Consider the following 7673-nt stretch of genomic DNA (forward strand, 5'->3'; position numbering starts at 1 on the left):
AAGAATTAACTTGTGACGGGTTCCCCCATTCAATTTGGTCTTCGTCCACGAAGACTAACTTTTGCTTACTACTTGGATTTGTTGTTGATGAATGGGGATTCTTCAATTGTTGCATGAACTTTGTTTCTTCCAAGGCCTTTGCATCTGCTTAGATGGTAGGTTGGTGATTGCTCCCTATGCTTAGGAGTCCCATGGCTAAATTTGAGGTTAAGTTCAAGGTAGGACATGGGATGATTTGGCTTGGTTGAATGAAAATTTGGAGCTAGGTTTGTGTCAAAATGAGTTTTGGGATTGTGAGAACATTGGTTCCCATGATTTTTCTCTCAAAGGGGTTTCCTTACGGGGCTGCTACAAAGTGTTGGGTCGAGGCCAAGTTGGGTTGTGGTCCCTATTAGGGGTTGTTGGCACACTTTATCCTTGGATGGATTGGCTGTAGATGGGTGTGTTGTTGGAGACGGCCTTGGTCTTCTTAGTGTCTTCATCATCGTATAGTTGTTGCATTGACGCTGGCACTGAACAACTTTGGTGGAGACTGCTTCTTTATGATGACTTCCCTTTTCGTCTTGTGTTGGTCTGAAATATTGGAGTGGAGGTCTTCTTTGCTATTGGTGTGGCATTGGCGTAGGGTGCCTTTTCTTCTTGGTACAACTGTAGGGCTGAAACTTGCTTCCCATATACCTGAATGTAGTTGTCATTGGGATCATGTAAGGGGAACACTTGTCTAGGATGAGTAGGCTATCAATATGTGGCATGAGGGTTGCTTCTGCTTGTGTAAAAAACTCTATTATGAGAACAACTTGAAAATCGTCCAAGGGTACCACAAACAGGTTGATGCTTCCTTTCCACGGTCCTACTTGGAGCTTTACTCCATGAGCCATGCCTTCTGCTGCCTTGGCACCAAAGTTGACTGTTTTGTTCTGCCTTGCCTATTTGGATGTGTCTAGGTTGAGTCGCCTTGCCTTGGAAAGTGAAATGAAGTTGTGTGTTGTGTCTGTATCTATGTCCAGATATTTGAGCCCCTTGTGGACTTTGTTGGGCTATTTAGGTGTGGCCTCTTTCTTTACATGGCATTGAGTAGTTAGAGGGTGCCAACCCTTGTTTCTTGGTGAAAGCTTATCCTCGTCGTTTTGGTCATCATCATTGATCTTGGCGATGGGGGCATTAAGTTTCTTTCTTGTAGGGCAATCACTTGTCAAGTGCATCTCATTGCAAATGAAGTACGATTGTGATGGGGTAGTTGACCTCTTGTACTTGTAAGTGTTGTGGTCTTTTGCGGCTTCTTCCCTTTTTTGATATTTGGCTGGCTTGTTGTAGTAGAGTTGCTTCTCTCGAGATGGGTTTGATTGCTTATCTCCCCCATTGACACATGGGCTTGGAGGCTTCTCATCATTCGACAGTCTCATGTTAGTGAGTTGTTCGGCTATGGCCATGGCTGATATCATTAAAGTTCTACTCTCTTCAATGGTGCATGTGCCACACTTGCTGAATTGGCAACTATTCTCTTCAAGATGTTATAGTCCCCCCTAATCTCATCTTGAAGGGATGGGAGATCCATCATATGGATGGCCAAACCATGCAAGGTGGCTGGGCGAAATTTCAAAAATTTCTTTCTCCCATCCGGGAATCCTATTCCTTGATTTAAAAAAACTGTATTTTTCAAGGTTCATTCTTGAAACAAATCGGACCAAATCTGAAACCAAGATTAGGGAGAGGAATACCTGATACGAAATCCATGCAAAAGCTCCTCCCAATGTAGGTGTTCATGCCCAAAGAGGGTATCAAATCCTTCCTCCACTAAAGATGACACAGCTTAGGGTGAGGTAGGATCAGCAAGTGGATTCTTCAACAAGAACCCCAATTCTTCAACAAGAATTGTGTAGGGATGTGAGCACAACTTCAATATTATTTCTTCCACCAAGAAACAATATCAAGATCCAATCTTGATCACTCCAAGAGGTGGAGATTGAACAGGGGTAGGACAGCAAGAACAGAGAGAGAGAGAGAACTGAATGCAGAAAAGTCAGTCAAACTGTGTATATTATTCCAGTTCGCCCTCTTCCTTTATATAGACCATAAAGAGTTAATCTCCTAATCTGATTCAGAGTTTCTTGATCCAAATCTTTATTTGGATCTGGACTCTTTAAGTGATAAGGCTTATCCCTTATCTTATCTGCAGATCAGGATAAACTTCTCCTAATCCAATTAGAAGTTTCCTAATCCAAATCTTTATTTGGATCTGTACTCTTTAAGTGGATAAGAGTTATCCTCTTATCCTTATCTGCTAATCCATACCTAGATTCGCCCCCTGTTTAATTAATCCAATTAACCCAGTTCGAAATGGGCTTTAGGCCCATTAAGCTTTCAAGCTCACTTCCTTTAATGCTGGTTAGCTTGGCTCTCTTTGTATGGCATGAGACCCTATCATTGATCTCCACATAAGCCACATGAGTTCAGCCTATCTTCTATTATAAGGCCTGGCCAAATTCACTGTTGAATACAATGAACTCCTGAGTCCATCAGTATGGGCTCTTAATGGACCCAACATTTACACTAAATGGTCATTGGGTCTAGTCATCTTATAAAGGCCCAAGGACTGTGGGCAGATGTAAGATTAGCCCATCAGGTTTATTATCCCTAAATGATCTTACACTTAACCTCTCAACCCTTAATGATCATACACAGCCTGACAAGAGAGGACCTTTCCCTCGGTTTCAAGGTATAGTGTTGCACTCTTTGCTCACATGGATCCCGGGAATTAAAACATTTTGCAAACATTTTGTGAAACCATAATATATATGTATATCTCTATATAAATATGCTTTTACAAAACAAATCTCAACAAATTTGAAATCAACTATCGATAGTTTAGGTTTCCATCAGAGAGAGTGCATTCCCCGATCATTCACTTTGTCCAACAAAGAGTTGATCATGTCACTATGATCACCCACTCAGGTGAATTCTCAAACTATCCCAACATACCCAGGTTTTGACCTCCGCTAAGGATCTCATTGATTGACACATCAAAGATAGCCCAATCCGTCACCTAGTGCAGTACCATAATCGAGTCTAGGGGTCAGGTGTAATATTCCAATTTTGCCCATCTGTTTCTAAGGTCCAGGGCAATACTGGAATTTGGTCCAATTCAGGGTTTCAAAAAAAACCCACACCGCATGTGTCTCAGGTCTCACCCTGGCAGTTGAGACAAGCCACCCCAAACCAGTTTGCAACACATTAGTGTTAGCCTTGACAGGATAAACCTCCCTAGGTATATCTAACGACTGTGAAGATTCTAAACTAACACAAGTCTCATTTGTTTCCAGTTTAAGGATATTACATAGAAACACACCATAATAACATGAATCAATTATGTACTTTATTCATTTACAATAAATGTCGAAAGTACATCAATTTGATTGGAGCTAAGGGCATACACTGTCTAACACATCTAGTTGGGCCTACATGTTGGTTGATGTGCACATGAATGTTTTCATAGCTGCCCATTCTTCTTTCATCGCATCATGTTGGGCCTGAACGGCCTAGGGTGTGAACATGATTCTCTTTCACCTTCCCCATTCATCTTTCATTTCCTCAAGTTGTGTTTGAAATTTGTTAAGCATGTCTTGGATATTTGTTTGGGAGGAAATTGCTTATTGTTGATGCGAGGTTCTTAGGACCTCATTGAGGGTTTCAGTCATCACATTGCGAACTTCATCTAGGGCACCATTCAAGCGCCCCTCCAACTCCAGCATTGCAGACTCGATTACTTCCATAATGAGGTGAAACTCTTCCACATGATCACATGCCTCACCCACTATTACATCACAACATAGCCTATGGGTGTCAATGTTGGCAAGCCTATCAGTGGATTTCTCACTCTTGTTGGATTTTGATGTTCGGCCCTTTTGGGCCTTGTCCTTGTTAGGGTCATTTTCAGGTGCATCATTGGCCTCATGGGTGTGGACAAGTTCTTGTCATATCTCTTCCTTGAGGTCCTGAGTGTTTTTCATGGTGTTGCTATCGTCAAGGGTCATGTGCTTGGTCTGTGGCATGTAAGTGAGCTCTTGCTTTGGTACCAATTGTCATAGGGTTCATCGCCGAGGCCCGTACGATGCTTGATTATGTCGAGAAAGCCTACGAAATAAAGTAACAAGCAATAAAGGCAACAATGATGGCACACGAATTAGTTAAAAGGCACTTTGTATTGCAATAAAGATGGTAAGAAAAAGCACATAGGTTCGTGTTGATGGGACCTCGTGCTTAACCTTTACATGTTCTTAGTTCAATCAATTACCTACCTCCCCTCAAAGAGAAGCTTTTGGCAATGTTTTGTGAGTGTTTCTCTTGTTCCCAGCACTTTTGCAGAAAATAAACATGTTTGGCAAAAAAAAAAAAAGCAAGAAATAAGCCATTCCTGAGTGAGAACAACACCCAAAAACTGTGTTCTTCGGGAGTGACGAATTGACATTCTCAAAGAACACATTCCCAAGGAACACGTGGTTCCTACAACGTCCCTCATTATTTATGAACACGCGTGCGGTGTTCCCATGTGAGAGAAGGGGCAACATTGTAATTTCATACATAATTATAAACTCCCACTCTCTAAGCCTTAGCTCCAATTTTTCATTCGTTTCAACCTTCCACTGCTACAAACCCAGGGAGCTAGAAGTTGAGGCGGTGCCAAGGACTGGACAATGACCAAAAACTCATCTCTGACACATCATCTTTTCCGGCAAGAATCACGTACACAGGTAAGCTTGTCTTCCTTGCCACCATTCTTCACATTGGATCATTGGATTCTCTATTCTTTCATCTTAAAATTATAATTTTTTTTTTAACAATAACTATTGCAACGATCATCTCCTCTTGGAAGGCTATCCCTAACGATCACTATTTACATGATTTGTTAAACACAACGATCATCTCCTCTTGGAAGGCTATCCCTAACGATCACTATTTACATGATTTTTTAAACACAACGATCATCTCCTCTTGGAAGACTATCCCCAACGATCAATTTTAAACATCATTATGATGTGACACTTGTTTAATTTTAGACTTAATGGGAATGGATTTGTAGAATTGATGTTAAGAAATAGTTTTGTTATCCAAACGTTATTTTTGCTTTTGTAGAACAAAAATCTATTCTCGAAGAACAATTTGCTAAATGCCTCTGTTGTTCATGAGGAGCAAGAAATAAAATTCTTGTTATAGCACATGAATTTCCAAAAGAACAGAAATAAGTGGGAATATTGTCAAACAAGGCCTAAGCTAGCTTTTGGGGGAGTGATAGAAGGAAACATAATAGGTGTTGAAAAATCATAATGATAATTACAATAATGTTATTGGCATTTCCACCATACAAAATATATGTATAGCCGCACCCATGACACACATGACAATAGTAGTATGTTGTGGGCACGATGGATGGCATGATGAAAAATTTACTTTTGATATAACGACACCTACCTATCAAACAATAACAAAAAATGTTTATCAATTACTTTTTTATGTTTTCCAAAATAAATCCCATTTTATTAATTACTTTTCTCACTTTTCAAGACAAATCACGTATAAAATATTTCTTCAATAAACGACCACATTACCAAAGATCACCTAATAGCTTCGGTATGATATGCAGAAATTGAGTATTGATCAAACCATGAACAACAATTGGAAATGTATAGTTGTATACCAGTGTAGTCGTACAAGTGCAACGCTTCTCGTTAATTCCAACAACAAACAGTGGGATTACAAGGTCACTTTCTATATATGTCATGATTATCATATTTGTATAATCATTCCCACGGCACATCCCCTCCGCATATTGGGAACAACTTCCGATGGGTGCCCCCTTTAGGGCGCAGATCTGAACTCTCCTAATACATACTAACCATTATAAAACCGATTAATTTGACTTAGACGACAAATCTAATAAATTATATAAATAATAAAAAATAATGTAATAACAATGGCACCGTTAATCTCATAACGCAATATTTTTAAACTAATATAATATTAAATATATTCCCCTATTATAATTATATTAAAAGATGTAATTATGATGTCATATATATATATATATATTCATAAATTAAGGTAAATAAGTGTTTTTTTTTCCTACCAAGCATGGCTCATTACCTATCATGATGATTGCAATGAATTGACCAAAAAAAAACTGTCCATGATATATTTGCAAGCTGCTGTTTGGGCCGTGGCTTTTTCCACTTCCCACAGATTATTTTAGGTATTGTTTGCCATACAAACGGAAAAAATATTTTTGGATAGAGCTTTCACACACAGCTTCTTTGAAAAAAGACTAAGCTTCAGCAGAAAGCATACTTTGGCTAAGGCCTCGTTTAGGAGGGCTTTTGTGTTGCCTAAGCCACTTTAGAGAAGTTACTTAAGATAGATTCATAAAAAAAAAAATTGATTTTCTTTTGGCTCATGTAAACCTATTTTTGGCTTTTTGAGTTTTTACCAAACACTAGTCTACAACATTCTGGGTTTCTTAGTTCATGTAGCGCTAGAAGCTGCTTGCATAAAAGTTCTCTCAAACGGGGCACTATAGGAGAGCTCAAACACATAGGCTTATGGCTTTTTGAGGTCAACCCTACAAGGACAACCTATAAGATTTGTTTGGTGAAAAATCTGGAGAGCCCGTATTGGCTGTTAATCAGTCATTTGAAGGATTGTCCACTTCAGCCTCTTTGAACAACTTGTCTCGAGTGCTCCAAAGCTCAGCCCTTCCCAAAACGGAGCTTAAGATAATTATTTTAGCTTCTTAGGATTTCCACCGAATGCCAAAGCCAGAAGCGAGAAGCTCCTATGTGAAAACTGTCCCAAACCAAAAGTGCCTATTGGTCTCCATCATGTTAGGCGAATTGGCTGGTGGATGGGAGTTTTGGAGCATTGGGACCATCAGATGACTCCGGATCTCCTGCCCACGCCTACCCACAATACACTATCTCCCGTGAATTGGGAACATCTCCCCTTGCATAATACTATGTAGGGGATGAGATGTTCTCCATGTGCGATGGCTGCGATAAATGTGGGCAGGAGATTCGGACTCAGACCGGATACAGTCAGAGCAAAGTCCATTTGAACAGCCATCACTGCCTTGCATTGGGAATATCTCCCCATGAAATAAAGCACAAAAGTACGGTGATATTCTTGATGAAAGGTTCTAAAGGCTGTTCGAACACTATTCGAACCGGTCTTGCTCTGATTAAAGCCGATCTCATTCGGACTCCCATCAAACTACAATTCAAATCTCCTGCCCATAAGAATCCTACCCACATGACACTGTAACTAGCTGTGAACATTTCCCATGAATGATAACATGCAAATATAGGGGATGCTTTCAATGTACAACTGTAATGAGACATGGGTAGGAGATCCTGAGATCATTCATTAAAACACCTGGAGTTCACATATCCTCCCCACAAGGGGCCGCCCCACAACATCCCATAGCACAATCTCCACTATGTATTGGGAACATCTCCCAATGATGACATCATCAGTTCTGATACTATCATCGGGAGATGTTCCCAATACACATGGGGATATGTTGTGGGACATTGTGGGGCTGCCCCTTGTGGGGAGGAGATGTGATCTCTAAAACCTGCTAACGGAGTTCACATCTGCACCCCACAATGTATTGAGAATATTTCCTG

Source organism: Nelumbo nucifera, chromosome 3 (assembly GCF_055504915.1).
Source record: "Nelumbo nucifera cultivar China Antique chromosome 3, China Antique-T2T, whole genome shotgun sequence".
In the NCBI taxonomy this organism is placed as follows: Eukaryota; Viridiplantae; Streptophyta; class Magnoliopsida; order Proteales; family Nelumbonaceae; genus Nelumbo; species Nelumbo nucifera.